The sequence below is a fragment of the Cupressus sempervirens genome, chromosome 9 (assembly GCF_028749045.1).
Source record: "Cupressus sempervirens isolate cs-2001-9-10 chromosome 9, ASM2874904v1, whole genome shotgun sequence".
Lineage (NCBI taxonomy): Eukaryota > Viridiplantae > Streptophyta > Pinopsida > Cupressales > Cupressaceae > Cupressus > Cupressus sempervirens.
Window position 1 is genome coordinate 802,488,879 of NC_143126.1, and position 22,785 is coordinate 802,511,663.

Sequence of the window (22,785 nt, forward strand, 5' to 3'; positions counted from 1 at the left end):
CTATGCCAAAATTTCATGATGGACCTATCTTTGACCAAGATAATAATGAAGACATGGATGCATTCTATTCACTTGAGAAACAACCAAAGGACTCTATACATACTTTTGAGAGAAATATTACTCCCTTGGGGAATTCTTATGATGACATTTTGAGAACACTTCTTGGCACCAAGCTCATCATGTTGCCTAAGTCTAGCTCCTATGGAAATCCATTCTTAGATACCTATTGTGCCTATCATCAATCTAATGACCATGCTACTTCTAATTGTATAGAGCTGAAATATAAAATTCAAGATCTCATTGATGATGAGATTGTTGATCTTGGAACCTCTAGTGACTCATGTGGTGAAGATACTTCTCTTGAGCAAGATTACATTGATGAACCTATGTCTAGTAGTGGCTTCATTACATCTTCCACTTCTTCCAACACTCATGCATCTCCCAACACTTCAAAGCTTTCCAACATGCCTCCATCAAATAAATAACCTAATGCTTTCCACATTGACTACATGTATCCTAAAGGGCTACCTCTAAAAGAAACTCAAGCTAACCTTCACTTGGCTGCAAACCTTTTCCATGCTACTAATCCTAAACATCCTCAACCTTCATGCACTACTATGCCTAATCCAAGCACTAATCCATTCACTCTTAATTCTCCCTTGTCCTTAGAAGTGGCTCCATGTCAAGAGGACTCTCAAAAAGAAAAAGCTATAAATGTCAAGAAAGATCAAGATCAAGCACCCTTTCATCTCTTTCATGATTTTTCCCCTCCATATCTTATAACTTGTCCACCTTCTAAGTATGATGAAGATAGCACTTCCATTATCTCCCTTGAGCTTACTGAAAATTATGAGAAAAGTTCTCTTCATATGCTATCCAAAGCTACTTGTCAAGATCGAAGCATCCCCTCATGTTCTACTTCTCCATATCCACTTCAAAATTTTGTTCAAGCTTCAAGTGCTCCTATTAAAAATGTTGCTCCTATCAAAGCTACTCATGAGTCTATTGATGGCTTTGACCACGTTGCTCACTCTAAAGATGTTAATGTCCCTTTTAACCATCCATTTGCATCTCCTAAGTCTATCCTTGGTCCTTATCCATCAAAGCTAAAGCCTTCAAACCTTCCATCCATATTGGGGCCCTATGTTCCTCCATCTCCTACATTTACTCATAGCTCATTCCCTAGCTCTTCTATCTTACCTCAAGATCAACAAAGACACTCATCCTTGATGACTTTTCACCCATCTATACATCTAAACCAGTCATATCATCCTTATTCATCCACAAATCCCAAGTCCTTTGGAAGTGAGATTAAACATAAGAATCCATTGAAAAAGAAAGATCACTATGTCCCATCTAATCGACATATGAATGCTAAGAAAGAGAATGCACAAAAGAGACCGCAAAGGTCCACTATTAAGAGAGCTAAATCAAAAAAAATGTGGGTTCCTAAATCCATCATTGAAGAAATGCAATCTCAAGCATCCAAAGAAAAAGAAAAATCTAAAGCTATATGGATTCCCAAGTCTCTTTTGAAAGGCTTGAATATTGAAAACAAATCAAAGTTGTCATTCAAGCTTCCAAAGGCTTCCACTTCATCTTCTTCCAAACATCTTCCTAAAATTATTCCAAAGCCTTCCACTCCACTTTTTTCCAAATCTCTTCTACCACCTCATACATCTAAACCTCAAGCTACTTCATCCATGATTCCTCCATTGTTCCAATACCCTTCAAGGTGTGTGTCAATGTTGATCTTGTCCAATATTTCAGCTACCCTCATGCAATCCTCTAAAGCTTACACTTACTTTCTATACATGAACTCTTATCCTCCATATACTCTTCCTACTACCATTTCTCTTTCATCACCCTATCAACATCTTTGAGCATACCTTTCTATGGTCTTGGCTTATCATGACTTATCTTTCCTATAGGAGCACTATCTACATTCAAACAGCTTTAGCTCTTTCTAAAAATTCAAAAAAAAAAAAGAACAAAAAATAGAAAAAATGAAAAAAATGAAAATGTGCCTTGGTGAAAACCACTTCTTGTGGCACCTTGGTAGCAAAAGTAAAGAGAAATAAATTTATCCTATGGTGAAAACTACTTCTTGTGGCACCTTGGATAAGTACCATGATGAAAACCTGGCAAACATGCATCATGCATAATTCTTCCATCATCCATCTATCCCCTCTTCTCTCTTTGATCTTGACAATGTTGAGCTATCTTTGCATATTGGCTATCTTATCCACCAGATTTTCTATTGTGCTCTCCCATTCACTCATAGCCTCTATCTTGAGCTTTATTTTTATTGCTCTATCCCATTGCTATCCTATCTAGTTGACCCCTTGGTCTTGATCATAATAATTCAAACATGGTTTTTGTAGACCTCTTGACATGTCTGCTCTCTTGGATTGCATGCTTTCATGCTATCTCTCTCATTGTCTTCCATTGCTTATCCTACATGTTATCTTACTCATTGGCTTCCATCTCTTATCTCATATGCTATCACACTTGTTGGCTTCACTGCTTATCCTACATGCTATCTTGCTCATTTCTTCCATTGCTTATCCAAAACCTACTTTATATCACTATCTTTCCCTAGCTTGGGTACTCTTGAGGAGTGCGTGCTTGAGGATCACTTTCACTTGCTTCATACTCCTTTCTTATCCATCTTTGTCTATCTACCAACTTTATCCTCCATCATGTCCTATACCTTGCTTGACATTGGGAGAAAATGATGTGATCTTGCTTAAGAGCTAGTGATCTCTAAATTATTGTAAAAAATTCCAAAAAAAATCATATATGATGCTGAAAAAATCCTAAAAATCAGAAAATGTCCTTAAAAAAATGATCATCTTAGTGAAAACCTAGCAATAGGCACGTTGATGTATCACCAAAAAAAATAAAAAAATGAAAAAACTTGAAAAAAGTCCTGAAAAAATCTGTCGAGTGGTGAAAACTTGGAAATAGATGCTACTTGAAACCCTTGCACCTATGTCTATCAATCTCAATCATCCACTTCGCTACACATTTCCTGGCTTGGAATTGTTTCTTGTCCTCATCTCGAGGGCATAGCTACTTAGCCTATTGAGGTATTCTTGTGCATTAGGGTTTTTTTGACAACTCACAAAACAGTGTTTCTCAACACTTCCCCCACCTTGACATCAAGTGTTTTTCAACACTTTTCAGATAGTTTACCTACGGTCTTCGATGTTGCGATATTTCTCACTATCAGACTCAAGTCTTGAAGAAATGGCCAAGTGACTTGCACACACACACTTTAACACCTAAATGATTGAGCTATGCTGATCTTTATCTACTTTGTGTGTTGTCTATGATGATTTCTTTGCCAGGTGTTCCCTCCCTAATAGTCTTTCAAGGATGTCGTTGACTAGAAGACTGGGGGCATGGGACATACTTTCTTGATTTCTGCTTGTGGGTATACTTTGTTTGTCTATAGTTTTGTAAGCATTTATGCTTGTCTTATCCAACATGTTGACTTGCAAATGTATCATCCTTGACTATTTTGCAAGACCACACTCAGGGTTTATCCTGGCGCTTATGCCTTGATACAGGTGTAATCTTGCTAAATTAAACTTAGGGAATCTAATCATGTAGTTATCTTGACTTACATGTCTCTAATGCTTAGATTAGATTTCCACATACCTATCTAGTATCGATCATATTCATATCCTCATAGTTATACTAGTGATGGTTGTATGATCTCATGATGTCCCTAATAAATGCTCAATGATGAAATTAAGAGTCTAAATGTTATGCGCTTCTTGCTGGTAAACCACTTTTCATATTAGCTTGCACTTTAGGTTCATTTTTTAGATTAGTCTTGCATTCTTGCATATGGGGAGAGCTCTCTCTTCATCTTTTTTGTGGACATATCAGCTAACTCCTTTCATATATTTCTTTACTTTCTTCTTGTTCATGTCTTTTTACCTTCTTAATCTTTCGCTTCATCTCTTTTCTATCTTATCATCACATTATGTAAAGTTTTGACCTCTTAAATAATTTTGACGTCCTAGATTCATTTTCAGGATCGAAATTCAAATTCGAGTTCATCTTGATGGTCAAAATTGTCTTTTAAAATTCTACTTTCTTCTGAGTAGTTAGCTGACCTTTTGAGGTCTAATCTCTGAATCATCACTGGGGCATCTTCATTTCTTCATGTCTTCATCATTTCCATATTTCATATCTACTTAAATTCACTATTTCATGTCTAAAATCACCTTTCTACTCATTTCGACCTTATTTTTATGCTATATCCTTCAAGGTCAACTCTAGTCAAACTAGGGATTTTATCAATTTTTTTATATAGTCATTCGTGGGTTCTAATCATCTATCTGTCATCTTGGACATTGCTATATTCTAATTTTCTCATTTCTAGCCAGTTTTTTCATCCCCTTACCTCATTTCAATTTTGATCCCGAGGGGGCATAAATACTCTATCACTGCTTAGGAGCATTTGTTTGATCTTCTCACTTGCTCTCACTCTATCTGCTTTTCTAAGTGTTAGTATTCTTCTTGAATTCTGACATCATCTCTTCCTAGTGTTCAGTACTACTGCTATCAGGCTATGCATTCAGGACTTGCTATCTATTTCTGCATTTCACTCTTCAGAATTAGACATCTATATCTATCATCACCTACTTGGCTTCAATTTTCTTTGACATAATGTGTTCCTAGATCGATCACGCATTAGTCAAAGAGGGGCAAATGTAATCACCTAAAAATGGTCATCTAGACTATTAGCCCCCTTTTCAACATTTTGGCTAAATTAATTTAATCACTTACCTAAGCCAAATTTCTAATAATCAATTTATTTGATTATAACCTATAGTTTGACTATGCTATCCTAAGTTCATTATTTGATTAAAAGAACATGTCCCCTTTTAATTAAATAAAAGACCCCATTCTTCTAACCCACTTAAAGTGCACACATAAAGTCCTTTTTCTATTTTGCAATTAAAAGAAAAGGCTTTGTGACTTTTGTCTTATATGACAGGTCAACTTATATTCTATTGGTTGACTTGTGTGTGCACATGGATAACTCCTATTTTCGAATTCAACCGTTGATCATCCACCATCTTTATCTTGATCTCTACCGTCCATACATCTTTTAAAGGGAGAGAGCTTTCCCCCTCAATCCATCCCTCTTTTGAACATTGTTATGCTGCAGGTTTTCTAACAAGTTTCTTTGGAGCTTTGTGGAGAACTTCTATTTCTTGTCTACATTCTCTCATACCATAGCATTTTAGCTTAGATTCATTTGCATGTTAGTTTAGCTTCTATTTTGCAATAATCTATCTCACATATCTTAATATTTGGATTGTAACACTCTCATCCATGCTTAGAATAGCTGCACTTTTCATATTCATTCTAGTTTAATCTTTAGTTGCATTCCATTCTTGAGGAACTCCTTGGGACATTTGCATTCTTGCATCTTGTCTTTGGAACCTCCCATTGCATGGTTTACTAGCAAGAAGTACATTTCTAAGGCTTGGCTGAGAGCCTTCATGCTGAAATAATAACTCCTTGCACTCCATGGATAGGGAGCTCTAAGCCGGCATCCAAGCATTCCAAACTCATGGAATCGTTTGGATAGAAGGGTTTAGAGTGGGACACTTTCGAGTGTACACTCATAAGAAGAGAGAAAGGAGGTAAGAAAATCTTTAAATGTTAGACTTGTGATGAATATGGTCATTATGCATCTAAGTGTCCTAAAGGGGAGAAAAAGTATAAAGGAAATCATAAGCCTAGAAAAGATAGAGAATGTTTGTATGCAAATCAAGATAATGATTCTAATGAATAAGCATTAAATTCTAGTGATGGTGAAATTGGATCTATGGCAATTAAAGAAGAAATTCCAGAGAAGGTAGCTTTGGTATCATAGGTTGAGAAGAAATATAATTGGATAATTGATAGTGGTTGTTCACATCATATGACTGGTGATATGAACATGTTTGTTGACTTCAAAAGTCAGGATGGAGGAATTGTCAGAGTTGGAAACAATGTAGCATGCCAAGTAAAAGGTATTGGATCTATAAATCTTGATGGTAAAACTAATACTAAGGATGTATACTTTGTTGATGGTTTTAAGCACAATCTTTTGAGTGTTAGACAACTAATAGACAAAGGTTATCAGTTGTAGTTCATTGGAAAAGACATGTATGATCAAAGATAAAGATGGAAAGGTAATTGGGACATGAACTAGATCTAGAGGTAATGTATTTCAATTGAATACTACTAAAATGATATGTTTGGTTGCAAAGGTAGATGATAGTTGGTTATGGAATAAAATATTTTTTCATATAAACTTTGATAGTGTTGTGAGGAAAAGTAGAGTGTTTTTTGTTAGAGATTGTCACAAGATTTTAAAGCCTACTAACACAATTTGTAAGGACTTTATTTTGGCAAAGCATAATAGAACTTCTTTTCCCAGCAAGAAGTTTACTACTACAAAAAAGTTGGAGATTGTATGCATAGATCTCAGTGGTTCTGCAAGGCTAGAGGATTCTATGGTGAAAGGTATTTTATTATTCTAGTTGATGATTTATCTAGAATGATGTGGGTTTCATTTTGTAAAGTGAAATTAGAGGCATTTGATAAGTTTGAGGTATTCAAGAATATAGTTGAGAATGAATCTCATATGAAGATTAAATATTTTAGATTAGATAGAGGAGGAGAATTTACTTCAAATGAGTTAAACATGTTTTGTGAAGAAAATGCAATTAAAATATTGCTATCAGCTCTAAGAACCCTTGAATAGAATGGCATTATAGAGAGAAGGAATAAGTATATTATAGAAGCTACAAGAGCTATGTTAGTATAGAATGATGTATCCAAGACATTTTGGAGAGAATCTATGAATATAGCAGTCTACACTATGAATAGAATACAAGTTAGGAAGGACACAAACAAAACACCTTATGAACTGTGGTTTGGTCACTCACCTGCAGTTAAGTATTTCAAAATATTTGGAAGTAAGTGTTACATAAAGAGAGATGATGACATTGGTAAGTTTGATGCTAGAAGTGATGAAGTTATTTTTCTTGGTTATTCATTGAAAAGAAAGCATTATAGATGTTATAATTAGAGAATTAAGACTATTATGGAAAGTGAAAATGTGAGAATTGATGAGAAATTTAGAATACAAGAGAGAATAGTTGATTACAATTCAGATGATAATGTTGTTACTAAGCCAAGGAATGATGAGGTATTTCTTGAGACTAATAATGATGTGCAGAATGAAGGAGAACAAAGGTAGGAACAAAGCTCAAAACCTTTAATAGAGCCAAGAGTTGAGATAACAATGCTTACTTTAGGAAAGAACATGATGAAGAATCACCCATCCAAATAGATCATCGGAAGCAAAGATAAAGGTGTGATGACAAAAAGTAGAGTGAATCAAGAACTATGCTTGATATCTCAAGTTGAGCTTAAGAATATAGATGAAGCATGTAAAGATGAATATTGGAAGTAATCTATGAAAGAGAAATTGGATCAAACAAAAAAGAATGAGACATGGAAATTGGTTCCTAGACTAGCAAACAAGAATGTGATAGGAACCAAATGGGTATTTAGGAACAAGATGAATGAGCAAGGAGAAGTTGTAAGAAAAATAGCAAGATTGGCATGTAAAGGTTGCTAATAGAAAGAAGGAATATATTATGAGGAGACTTATGATATAGTGGCTAGAATAGAAGTAGTAAGATTATTCTTAGCCTATGTAGCATAGAAGAAATTTAAAGTATTTCAAATGGATGTCAAGTTAACATTTCTGAATGGAGAACTTGAAGAAGAGGTATACATTGAGAAACTTAAAGAATGTCCTTTGACAGATGACAAGGACATAGTATGCAGATTTGTTAGATTTTTAGGTGACTCTATAACACCCCCAGGATCAGATGAAAGACCAAGATAACTTTCACAAGAGAATATCAAGAAAATTGCATGAAGATGTAAGAATGCTATTATTGATAATGAACTTGATTTACATCCAATGGATTGATTTAAAATGTATATAATAGGCCTTCTTATATAGGAGAGGTGATAAGAGACAATGATAAGGAGAATATAAGCTATCACCCACACAAGGTGGAATCACATGTCCACCAAAGGTGGACCATCCTCCATTATGCAGTGAAGTGTGTGCCATGATGAGGATGATAATGTGATAAGTGCAGTAAAGGTGGAATGAGATAACAACTATGACCACCTAGAGTAGAATTCTCCTACACCATGTGCTTATTTGAGGTGTAAACTCCTAAGTGTCTCAATCAAAAACTATTATGCAATGCATTATTCTAAGTAAGCTTAAGTAAGTGTAATTAGTGAATATTTAATTAGACCAACACCCCCCCTTAAGTGAAACTTAGGGGAATACACTTAAACTCACAATGCAAGATGGGTCTTGGCTACTAGGCCATTTTAGGTACCTATGTACAATAAGCAATGCAATACATGAAATTTAATCTCTCATAAAGTGGAGAAAGAGAGAAAACCTCATGGGAAAAACCATCCTCCAAAAAGAGAGATGAAAAAAAGATGCATGGATGGATGGAGTACTCAAGACCCTCCAAAAATACATACATCATGTATATGCAAAGAATGACCCCCCATAGGAAGGAAATAAGGAGACATGATATTCCCCCCATAATGAAGAAGCTCCAATGTAGATGAAAAGCACCTTGAAGAAAAATATAATCCAATGCCTACAAGAAACATGTCTCCCCTTAGGAAGAGATAAATACATCAAATGATGAAGAAGCCACTCCATGTAAAAAGTGAGGAAGGAGGAAGAAGGTCTCCATGTATGCATCTTTGACAACTAAATAGGTGTCTCTAAGCTCAAAGATTTTGTCACACCATCAGGATGACCTATGAGATGCAAAAATCAAGAAAACATGAAGAGTTGGGAAATTCAATCTTCAAATAAGGTGAAGAATTATCTCAAAGAGAAATCTCCTTAGATGTAGTAACCAAATCTACATTTTGAGAATCATCTAAAAGAGCATCTAGGAATTCATCCCACACTGCAAGATCTAAAGCATAAAGATCATCTTGCTGAATAGTAGAACTCATGTCTAAAAAAATAGGAGGTGGAGGAGTAGAAAGTTCAACACTTGTCTAAAGAACAAAATGATCCAAGTGTCCAATGTTCTCCTCACATGAACTATTCACCCTTGATAAAGGGTTCGGTACATCTTGAATATCATCATCATTACCAAAAGAAATGTACAAAAGAATACAAGCATGATGTACGATCAACAACTCTCATAGCTATGACATCTCTAGTCTCCACATCCCAAATATAGACATAATCAAGAGTGAACTCAAAAATTTTACCTTGTGCCTTGTGATTTGTTAAATGGAAAGGAGATTAGAGGTCAAGGATGGTATACAAAGAACATCATTAAATGTACCCTCTCCCATAAGAATAGAACCTTTCCCACAAACCTTGATGTATGTATTATTACCCATCACTATAGGTGTAGAATTACAAGGCCCAATAGAAGAAAAAATATCCATAAAAGATGCCATATGATTTGATGCACCTGAATCAAGAAGCCATTTAACTTGCTCACAATGTGTGGAAGCAATGAGTACTTTTCCTTTGCCTCTAGATGATTATGTAGATGTAGATGTAGATGTAGATGTAGAATCTATCTGATGTGTAGAAGGAGTAGACACTAATGAGGGCAGCATGATATTTTTCTTTTGAAGAATGTGAGTTAGCTCATCAATCTTCTTATGGAAACATTTACGCTCATCATGTCCTAACTTATTGCAATAAGCACATTTATCTCCCTTTCTTCTAGATGATTCCTCTCTTGAAGAGGACTTGGATTCAATATTATATTTTGAAGGAGAGTCATCACCTTTTTCATATTTCTTAGAATCCTTGTGTTTTTTTTTTCCTTTTCTTTGGGAGCCTTTGGAGAGGAGTCATTTGCAACCAATGCTTTAAATGCTTCAATTGACCCATGTGTGCTAACTTTTCTTGTTCCCTTGTGAGTTGAGCTGAAATTTCATCAAGAGAAGAAATTTTGTATGCACTACCAAGAGAATCCATAGTAGCATACAATATGGAAACAAAGAATGAATATTCAAGACTATTAGTGAATAGATTGTCCTTCAAGAAAATGTATGCAATTCTAACCCTAAATGCCCAAGTGAGAGGACAAACTAACACCAACAGTTGGATAGGTTATCATGGATTGATAACCTTCCTCTAAATTTTTATCGGGTACAGCTCCCCATGTGAAATATTCAATGAATCAAATGTGAATGCTTTTACTAGAAAGCATAAAAGGATAACAAACATCTACCTATAAATACAGTGTAGATGCGAGAAAAACTACAAAACTACAAGAAATTAAATGGTAAATGACACAAAGTCCATTCACCCTGACATGCTACAAAAGACGGAGTCAAGAAACACATTATCCATCTTCTTGAGAAAGTGTAGAAATGAAGATATGGAGATATAACAACATATTTCAAAGAAAACTAAAGTGACACAAAGATCACAATTAGTGGAAAGTAGATTGCTCAAACTCAAAGTTTTGACAAACAATTAACTCTCAAGTATCCCTCCTTTGAAAGCATAAAATGCATCACTATTACAATCACCATTAATAAAATCATGAGGTTTTCTTTGCATTTTAAACAAAATACAACTCTCTTGACACACAGTTCAAAAAGAAAGGAAAGAAAACCCTACCTCTGCTTCCCATGACCTGCACAAGAAAATGAGCTAATGCTTGAAAAATCTAGAAAAGTTTTCCCCCTTTGTTGAAGCAAAAAGTCTATAGTTCTAGAGAGAAAGATTCATGTCACCCCCTTATCACTGTATTCACAGCCTCTATTTTGTTGTAGCTCAAAGTCTCCCAGCCAAAATTCAGAAAACTAGAACCCTTCACTCACTTGCTCTATCTTATTTAACTTGTTCATTTCCATAACTCTTCAACTTCATAACTGATTCTTGGTCTTCTCCTTATAGCATAGCATCATGTTTTAATAGAATTCCCCAGACCCCCATGACTTCATTCACTTTTTAGTTATTAAAACTGACCCATAATCTTCCACCTTTCAAGTTGGGCTTATAATATTTTATAAGTTTTAAAGTCATGAGTGACTTTAGATTAACCTATCATTTTAATGATGTGCAGATGCTCCTATACACAAATGACATGTCAAATCTTTAAGATGGGTGATGACTCACCATTCTTAATTTGGTAAATACATGGAATATATCTTCCTCCTCATTATCTCTACTTAATTCACCAGTACAGAGAATTCATTTGGCATAGTTTATAAGACTTTGAAGCATTATTTTGATGTCATATAATATTTTCATCATACGTTTCCAATAATATCATTCTCTTTGAAACCCACAGATAGCATATAAATATATCACCCAGTGCTTTTAAATTTGTTAATTTTCACTTCATTGAATGTTTACCACTTGGGAAAACTTGTTCTATTTCTAAACGTGACCCTAAGCTCTTCTCAATTGATTGGTGTTCAAACTGATTATGAAAGCACAAAGGCTTGTTTGGGCATATGATCATGGTGAGCATAATATGCCATCTTTTATTTTGGTAACTCCTTCACACTGCCACAGGACATGCGGGCTTCCATCTTGAAATGCTTACTAGTTCTTGGCATCATCTCATTCTAATATCTCTTCAAGCATTTATCATTTGTTCCAAACATGTCTTTCATGTCCGCACATACGTTTGTAGAGAAGAAAAAGTATTAAAAATTTAAAATAACACCAAGGTTACACTTCACCAAATTTGACGAAAACCCAAGCCACATAACCTGTATTAACCTCCATCGAAAATGATCTTATGCTGTGAAGGGGGGGAAACACCTGCGGCTTCTAATACCTTTGTGCATGCTTGATGGCGTATGATGATGGCAAACATAATATGCTGCCTTTCAGTTTGGATGTCGCAAGCTAGATTGAATCCATACATTCTGAATGGAAAATGATATGGATTCTATTTGGAATACTTGCTAAGTGTTTAGTTTACTGCCCCTTGTACACGGCTTCTACATGAATTCTTATGCTATATTTGAAGCTTAGATTCCATTTCACATCTTTAAGAGTTAAAACATGACAGACCTGAAAACATACATAGTAGTTACAACTTGCCACAATCACATATACAATAGAGTTTCCTTAAAATGAACACCCTTCACATTGTGGAATTATTAAAATAAATGCCTCTAACTCTCAGATTATGTGCCCCAACAAAATCTTGTCATCGTGTCGTGAATCCATAAAGTGAGCTTGAGGTTATACCTTCATCACACATGTAGAAATTTTATTGCTATAAAGCACTACATCATAATGTTCTTGTAACCAATCCTACAAAAATTCCTTGGAATGCTCTGGGTCAGGGTTTGGATATCCTTCAATTGATGAACACATCCCTCACTGCCGCCGAGCTTCTGTTCTACCATTTTTTCACTATTGATGACATATAGATCTCTATTGGCGCCGTGTGTTTTTCCAATGTTTGAGTGATTCCAAAAGATTCAAATGGTTAATTGTTCCCAACATAGGAGAGTAAGGAGGCATCGGTCTTAGGTAAGCCAAATCAACCACCACCAATCCCAATATTGTAGCATACACCAACATCACATTATCAACTACTATTGTAATTGGTCCTATTATCTCCATAGTTCCACCTTCACATATAGAATTTGCAATATCGATACGTACATATGGTGTCTTAAAGCCTGCTTCACCACAAGGAGAAGATCGTATTTGAACTGAGCTTCCTTTGTCAATTCATTGGATCATTGAACTAAAAGACATTGAACCTGAAACTTGTTTCCACAACTACATATTAAAATTTCTGAATGACTTTGCATTTTTGAACCATTGAACTAATCTCCATCTTGACCTGTACTTTTGTGGAATTGTTGAATTGGTAGAACCTGAGCTTAAATGACAAGATTCTAAACTTGTCGAACTGAACCTGTGGAATAAAAAATTTGGACTATCAAACTATTTTGAACTACTTTGAACTTTAGTTCAAAAAGGTTCACAAAATCTGCACTGACTCTGGATCATGAATTGAGATTGGACTTTAAACTTTCCTGAATTGAAAAATCTGTATTTTGGATTTTTGGAATGGTTAATTTGAACCCCTAAATCTACATTCCTTCATATGAATTACTTGAACCACTTAAACCAAGTCACTGAAACGTACATGTGAACTTCTAGAATAGATCATCAAACCTGCATGACCACATTGAACTATTTTGCACTGCTTTAAACTACTTTGAACTTTCGAAGTGGTTCAAAAACTCTAAACTTGAAGTTTTAAAACCATGTCCACATTAGGTACTAACAAAGACCTAGCTTCGAATGAATAGATAATATCAATTTCTCATCATCTTTAGTAATACCATAAATAGAAAGCTCCAATCTAATAGAATTGAACTTAGAGAAAAAGTATTGAATATTGTCAAAATCACATGGACTTAGACCTATAATCTCATTTTTCAATTAAATTTTCTTATTCTATTAGGTTTACCAAAGATTCCTTCCAATGTTGTCTAGGCATCACAAGGATGTGTCCAGGATGCAATATGATATAGTAAATCATTGGATATGGTAGATCTAAGAGAGCTAAGTGCTTTATCCCTTCTAGCAAACCATTTCCTTCTTTCTACAATACTTGAATCATTCTAAGAAATCCAATACTCATCAACTGATTAGAAACTACTTGTTTCCATTCATGATAGTTATATGGAGTGAGTAATGGAACTTTTGAAAAATCCATAATGAAATTGTAAAAATTTTCCTGAGTGCAAAATTCACCTATGAATTAAGAACTCAAACACAAGAATAACTATAGACTAGAAGGAGAGAGTATGATCAGAATGATGATATATTCATTCAATATGCACTGTGAAAGTACACTAGTAGTGCCTATATATAAAGGCCTCTGGGATACATCTAGAATGCCTCATAATTAGCATCATGATAAGTCATACAACCAGGCACATGTCCACTAGATATGGGTTATCCTCCATTAAGCACAGAAGTAAGTGTGATGATGAGAGGATAAGCCTATAAGGGTGTAACATGCAAATCAATGTTGTAGACACCATGTGCTAAAATAGAGTTGTCTACTTTTATGTTGTCAACATGGCAACTCAAAAAGATGTAGACCCCCCCTTAAGTGCAACTTAGGGGAATTCCCTTAAGCTTATGAAAACTAGGATGAAATGCAAAATGGGTCCCAGCTACTAGGCCATGTCAGGTACCCATGTACATAATGAAATACAATCTCTCATAAAATAGAGAAAGAGGGAAAACCTCATGAGAAAAACCCTCCCCCAAAAAGAGAGATAAATAGGGTGCATGGATGGATCGAGTAATCAAGACCCCCCCATTATGACATACATCTAGTATATACATAAGTGAAGAAGTAGAGAGACAAAACCTCATAAGAAGAAAAAGTCCCCCCCATAAGAAAGAAGAGGAAGAGAGACAAGGTAGTCCCCTCCCCCAATTGAAAAATTCATGTCAGTGAAAACCACTCCAAGGAAGATGAGCCCTCACAACAACTGTAGAAGGATCACCGTCATCAAAGAGAAGATTTAAGCCCTCAAGGCTATCTCCCAAGTCTATGGTGTGTGACTCCATGAACAAACCTACAATGTTTTTCATGTAGTCATCATCTAAAGCTAGAGCTAGAAGACAATATGTACCATGTTGTGTTGAACCTTTCACTATGGCAATATAAGCATGTGGACTAGATTGATGTCATGACCTATCACTACATCTGTCGATAGAGCTCCACGTGTCTAAATATGTTGAAGCACTATCACTAGTGTCACTATTAATTTCCACAATGTATTATGTGTGAAGAGGATTAGAAGATAAGTTGGGTGAACTATTATCAAAGTGAACATCCATCTCCACAAAGATCTCATGTGTCTTTGGATCTATAAGTATGTAAGCTTTAGCATTGTCTTCATAACTGATGAAGGTACAAGGCCTAGGTGCTCGTGTCTTGCATCCCCTAGAAGATAGGCTAGCCCATGTTAGACAACCAAAGACTCTAAAGTGACTCACAACTAGTTTTCTACTGCACCATGCATAAAAATAAGTCTTCCCCTCTAAGGAATTATGAGGAGACCTGTTAAGTATATGAGTGGCTAAGTATGTGAGTGGTACTACTAATGGCTTCAACTTCAAGTGTTGGAACAAGAGACTTGGACTTTATCATGCAACTTACCATGGATTTGAGAGTCCTAGTCCTCAGTGTTGCAACATTTGTCTTATGTAGACTAAATGCTGGTGGATTCTAAAGATCAATCCTCTCAAGTTTGCAAAAGTCTCTAAGTCTTCTATCCACATATTTGTTCTCATTGTCTACCTATAGAACCTTGATTGTTTTTCTTGATTTATGTTCAACATGAGCCTTGAATGCTTGAAGCTTAGCAACCACTTCATTCTTATGATGAAGAAAGTAGACCCAAGTTAATCATGAAAAATCATCAACAAAAGTAAGGATGTAGTGGCCTTGGCTAACTGAAATCACTGCAAAGGGTCCTGCTAAAACCATGTGAACCAACTAGAGAACAACTAGAGCTCTGGAAGACTTCCCTTTTTCATACTTCTCTTTGAGATGTGTATCCACTGAACATGATGAATACTCTCCCTTAGAAAAGTTGATGTTAGGTAGACCTTTGACGATGTGTTTTGAGAAAATTTGTTCTAGAGAGAAAAAGTCAAGGTGACCGAACCACTCATGCCATAATGTAGATTGTAAAGTAGATTGAGTCAACAAGGCTTGAGAAGGAGACTTAGGCACAAAGTGGGAGAAGGAATAAAGCCTCTTTTCATCATTGACTTCCCCACTACAACTAATGAATCATCTTTAAGACTCTGCACTGTCACTAATTCTGGAAGGAACTCAACTTTGTGACCATCTCCAAGGTGAGTGATTTGGTAAATTAAGATGATATTGGAGCTAAGATTTGGAATGTAGAGAAAATCTTTGAATTCTCCATTTTCCATTTCCACGTGTATATTCCATTCAACTTCCATTTTAGTATCATCTCCCATGAAGATGTGTGGTACCTTTCTTTGCTTCAATGAAGAAAAGTCTCCCTTTGAAGAACCCATATGATAGAGGCACCTGAGTCAAGTATCCATTCCAAAGAAGAACTTGTGTTGGCCACAAGTGCTTGCCCTTTATCCTTTGCAGAGGTTGGAGTTGAATCCTTGGAAGTACTTGGCACTTGAATCTTGTTCTTCCTAAGTAGGTTTTCTAATTCATTGATTCTTTTAGTCTTGCAATGATGCTCATCATGATTTGGCTTTTTGTAGTTTGCAAAAAATAGTTTATCCTTCTTTTTATTACTTCCCTTCTTGTTGGAAGAATAATTTCCTTGTTGTGAGGAGGATTGTTGTATCTTAGACTGTGATTTCTACTTCCATTGCTTCTTCTTCTTGTTACTTTTCCCTCCTTGACTTGATTGGTACTCATCACTAGCCTCCAAGGCTTTGGTCTTTGATGACTTGAGAAGTCCTAAATTCATCAAGTGATATTGTTCAACAATCAACATTTCTACAAATGCATCAAATGTAGGCTTCTAGTAAGCAATTCCCATGGTCAACCTGTGAGTATTGAAACTCAAAACAAATGAAGCATACTTTGAAGGTAGCCTCTTCAAGATGTGATGAATCAACTTTTCATCCTTCATGGGATTTCCATAATCTTTAAGAAGTTCCCTATACTCATTGGCTTTGATTATGTAATCCTAAATTGGGTCAAAGTTCTTTGGATCCAAAAGAAGTAGATCATCCTCAATCTGAAATCCCTTTTCTTCATCCACCTTAACATACAATGATTCAAGTTTGTCCCAAGCTTCTTTAGATTCTGTACAACTGGCAATGTGAAAGAAGAGATCTCTATGTACACAAATCCTAATAATTCCTAAAGCCTGGTGGTCTTATCTTTTCCATTCAATGAGTTCTTTAGCATCAGTAGGTTTGGTAATTGTACCATCAATGTAAAGACTATATCCTTTTCCCATTAATCTACTCCATGCAATATCTTTCCATGTAGAATAATTGCATAAAGTTAGAGGTGGAAATTTAAATGAACCCATGATGTAGAAAAGTAAAAGAGCACAAAAGAGAGACACAAAAAAATGGTACATACCCCCTTTTTCACTCAATCAAAAGACCCCCTCCAAAAAAAATGCTTTTTGCACTTTATAAGTAGTGTGTGTACAATGGGCCACTTATCAAAATGAACAAAGTGGACTTTTTGATTTTTCTTTTACAACTACCTTTTAAGGCCCAAATCTATCACTAAGGACTGTAGCTCCTATATACAAAAATTTTGAAAAGTAATCAAAGCTTTACAATGTAGAAAAAGCCCCAGTTCTAAAAGTGAGAATTTTGTCCACACAACTCTAGAATCTAACTATAGATTTGGAAAGAAAATAGAAAAATACACACTTTCAAAAAAAAAGAAACATGAAAATTGACCGAATGTGCCTGTACATAGTGTTTGAAGTTGCAAAATGCAGGATTATGCAAGTACAATCACCAAAAAATGCAATTTCTAGAAAATCCTTGCACCAAAACTAGAAAACAACACCACCACTAAAAAATTTATGAAATTCTACCCAATTTTAAACAAATTGCACCTGAATTGGAGTCCAGATGGCCAAGTTAAGGGCTCATAAAGTCAAGCTACCAAATCAAAAAGCAATCTAGAGAGGGATCTGACAGGAAAACTGAATGATTAAATTTAATAGTCAAATGGTCATCATAACAGTTGCCAAAGCCCTATTTTTGACAGTCAGATGGCCATCAAATTTAACCTCATGCTTGGATGAAGTCAAGAAAAAAATAGTGATGCAAGAGCATCCAGAGGTATAAGGGCAATCCTATGTCACCCAAAAAAAATGTACTTAGACTTAGTTTCTATTTCATGTGTTTTCATTTTTGGACACCCATTTGGGTCAAATAAAGGTTCCAACTCTCATAGTTCCACTATCAGTGTGCTAGAAAATCTCAAAAAAATAGGAGCATGTAATTGGGTCATCATTTTGGTAAACTAGAAGGTGTGAATTGGCTAGATGAATTTAATTGTGATTTAGAGAATTCCAAAAAAAGAATCAGGTCAAAAGGCCCCATGGTTTGAAAGTTATTGCAGTTTTTCAAGATTTGGAGACCTCCTAAGAATGCTTGAAAGTCAGGTTAGGAGCATTAAATGACCTTAAAAAGGGTCAAAAAATGGGGGACGAGCTAAGCTTTTTCATAGGGCTATAGAGCACTTTGAGAGCTTTCCAAAAATGTAAACAGTTCGTCAATCGGAGCTACGGTTCAAAAGTTATGCCTCCCAAAAGTTTGGTTACCATTTTTGGATTCTTCTAGATTTGCGTTGACTTCTAATGCAGCTTCTAGAGCCTTCTATTTGGTCGGTGGATGCCTACTAGCACTTTCTAGAATTTATTCCTAGTCCTTAACCCTCTGGGGTCTATTTAAGGAGATTTATGGCATTGTAAAAGGCAGTTCGAAGTGGAGTTTGAGAGGAGGTACTAAACGGAGAAAATTATCTCCACATTTATGTTGTTGTAAGCCCTTAGGGCATGTTTTGAAGTTTATTTTCTCTGTACTGAATGTACTAGCTTATTTTTCAGTTAATACAATTCCCTTCTTCTATTGTGTCCATTCTATTCTTGGGTCTTGACCCCATCAAGTGGTATCAGAGCTAGTTTTCCTGAGTGTGTAGACAGAGCGCCGACTGTGAGGTAGTTTGCACCAGGACTGTGTGTTTGTGGGTTTGAGTTAAGAAGATGCCTCCATGAAGAGAGCATGGCAGAAGGGCCAGAGCTATTAATCTTGAGGAGGTTAGAGCCCTCCAAAGTCAATTACAAGCATTGCAGGAGGAGCTCCATAGAGGAACAACTATGGCCACAGGTGATGAAAGTGAACATGACAACGAAGAAGATGAAATTGGACCAGAAGGGGAATTTGACAGGGAAGTTTTGAATCATGCAAAGGAAAGGCTTTTTAGGGCCATTACTAAGTTTGGGAAAAGACCTATAATTGAACTGGGTGTATTTTCAGGAAGTCTGAAACTAGATGAGTTGATCGATTGGATCAATGAACTGGAAGAATACTTTGAGTATGAGGATATCAGGGACCCAGATAGGGTTAAGTTTGCAAAGGCCAAACTAAAAGGTCATGCCAAAATCTGGTGGCAAGAGGTTCAATTGGAAAGAAACAAAAGAGGAAAGGAGAAGATCACAAGATGAGATCGCATGGTGGACAAATTGAAGAAGTAATTCATTCCTGTGGACTACAAGCTTGATTTGTTTAAGAAGATGCATGGGTTAAAACAAGCAGGAAGATCAGTCCAAGAATATATAGAGGAATTTTACCGACTCTTGATTAGAGCGGGGCATGCAGAAGCAAATAAGGAGAAGGTTGCTTGTTATATCAGTGGGTTGCAACCTAGCATCCAAGAGGAATTAAGTCTGGTAAGAATGACCAGCGTTGAAGTGGCATACCAGTTTTCCCTACGAGTTAAAGAGAAGCTGAATAAAAGGTTTGAAGGAAGAAAAAGAGGGTGCAGTCAAGAAGGAAGGGGAAGCAGTAGGTCATCTAGAGGCCGCAATGAAACCCAAAAGAAAAATGAAGATGAGGGTACTAGAAGGAACCAGAGGAATGAGAGTTTCAACTGCTCCCGTGACCAAGAATTTGGAAATTAGAGAGGAAGAGGTAGAGGACATGGACAAGGAAGAGGAGGCTTTTGTGGTACCTATTTCCATTGCGATGAAGAAGGTCATCGTGCCTTTGAATGCCCTCAAAAACAAGGAAGGACAGATAGGAGAGCTGAGGGCAGAGCTAGGGTTGCTCATGTGGATGAGGATGCACAATCATCACATTTAGAGGATACAAAAAGAGGAGAGACCTTGGTAAATAAAAGAGTCCTACTAAGTGGTGAGATTAAACCAGGACAACGGAGGAGTTTGTTTTGTACTAGATGCAAGTGTGAGGATAAATGTTGTGACGTGATCATTGATGGTGGTAGCACTGATAACTTGGTAACAAAAGAGATGGTCTCTAAGCTGAAGCTCAAGAGGGAGAAACATCCCTAGCCCTATCGGATTGCTTGGGTAAAAGATGATCATAAGGTCCTAGTAAGTGAACAATGTTTAGTAAAATTCAAAATTGGGAGTTACCATGATGAAGTTCTCTGTGATATTATTCTAATGGATGTTTGCCATCTATTGTTGGGTAGACCATGGTAGTTTGATAGGCATGCAATACATGATGGTCATACAAACACATACTCTCTAACAAAGGATGGAGTTCGCCACAAATTGAAGCCCATTAAAAAGGAAGGCGAAAAGGTATGTAGCAGTGCCAGGATTTGTCTTGTTGATGAAAGGAAGTTTTTAGATGGCATGAAACATCAGCATATGTGCTATGCTTTGATTCCTAGGAAAGATAAAGAATGTAGTAGTGAAATACCACTTGAAGTTTCAGATCTACTAGAGGAGTTTGGAGATATTATCTCTGATAATGTTCCAGATGGATTGCCACCAGTAAGGCAAATCAATCATCAGATAGATCTGATTCCAGGAGCTAGTTTGCCTAACAAGGCTACTCACAGGATGACTCCTGCTGAAACAGAGGAGCTAAATAGACAGGTTCAGGAGCTATTGAGGAAGGGCTTGATTTGAGAGAGCCTGAGTCCATGTGTAGTACCTGTAGTACTCGCACCAAAGAAGGATGCAGAGTGGAGGATGTGTATTGATTCTCGAGCTATAAATAGGATAACCATCAAGTACCAGTTTCCTTTGCCAAGGATGGATGATCTTATGGACTGCTTGAGTGGAGCTTAGTACTTCACAAAGATAGATCTCAAGAGTGGCTATCATCATATACAGATTCGAGAAGGAGATGCGTGGAAAATAGCCTTCAAGACCAAGGAGGGTCTTTATGAGTGGTTAGTCATGCCCTTTGGATTGACGAATACCCCAAGCACCTTCATACCACTCATGAATGAGGTACTTAAGAAGTTCTTGGGAAAATTTGTTATTGTCTATTTGGATGATATTTTAATTTTCAGGAAGACTTTGGAAGAACATTTACTGCATATTCATAGTGTCCTTGAAAGGCTAAGAGAAGAGAAACTATTAATTAATCTTAAGAAGTGTATCTTTGCAAAAAGGGAGTTAGTCTATTTGGGGTTTTTTATATCACCTAAAGGTCTCAGAATTGATCCAGCAAGGTAAAATCCATCTTGGAATGGCCTACTCCAAGGTCTACTACTGAGGTAAGATCATTTCATGGTCTGGTTAGTTTTTATAAGAAGTTTATTAAGAATTTTAGTGGCATATGTGCACCCCTAACTGATACAATAAGAGGGGATAGAGAAGAGTTCAAATGGACTGCAGCAACTACGAGAAGTTTTGAATTGCTGAAGAAGAAGGTAACAGAACAACCTGTGTTGGCACTTCCAAATTTTAGAAAGGTTTTCTAGGTGGATTGTGATGCTAGTGGCAACACTATTGGGGTTGTATTAAGCCAAGAAGGTAAGCCTATTGCATATTTTAGTGAAAAATTGAATGCTGCAAAGAAGAAGTATTCTATTTATGATCAAGAGTTCTATGCAATAGTTCAGGCCTTAAAGAAATGGAGGCATTATTTATTGCCAAAGGAATTTGTTTTGTATACTGATCATCAGGCATTATAGTACCTAAATAGCCAAGGTAAATTGAATCAGAGGCATATGAAGTGGGTAGAGTTCTTGCAGAGTTATACATTTGTGTTGAAGCATAGAAGTGGAAAATCTAATAGGGTTGCAGATGCACTAAGTAGGAGACAGTTGTTGCTTACAGTAATGCAGGTTGAAGTAGTTGAGTTTGAAGAACTCAAGAATTTGTACCCTGAGGATCTTGATTTTGCTGAAGCATGGAAAGCTTGTAAAGAGCCTATTGCTGTAGATAGAACCAAGTGGTTAGACTATTTTATTTAGGATGGCATGTTGTTCAAGGGTAGTCAATTGTGCATTCCAAGGCATTCCATGAGGGAAAATCTGATTAAGGAGAAACACAATGGAGGGATGGCAGGACATTTTGGTCGAGATAAGACCATTGCCATTCTTAGAGAACATTATTTTTGGCCTCAAATTTCACAAGATGTGAAGAAGTTTGTACAGAGTTGTCAGGTTTGTCAAGTTGCCAAGGGGTTTAGTCACAATACTGCCCTATATCTGCCATTGCATGTTCCATCAAGGCCATGGGAGGACATAAGTATGGATTTTGTTCTTGGATTGCCAAGGACACAAAGGGGTAATGAATCAGTATTTGTGGTGGTTGATAGGTTCTCCAAAATGGCACATTTCATTCCATGCCACAAAACTCATGATGTTGTCCATATTGCAGACTTGTTTTTCAAAGAGGTGGTAAGACTGCATGGTCTTCCAAGGAGTATAGTTTCTGACAGAGATACTAAATTTGTGGGGTATTTCTAGAGGACATTATGGAAAAAGTTAAGAACAGACTTGAAATTTAGTTCCATGCATCACCTGCAGACTGATGGCCGAACAGAAGTGGTAAACAGAAGTCTGGGCAATTTGCTAAGATGTTTAGTTTGGGATAAGCCCAAGGGATGGGATTTGATTCTACCACAAGCAGAGTTTTCTTACAATAACTCTATAAATAGGAGTACTGGAAAATCAAAATTCCAAATTGTATATG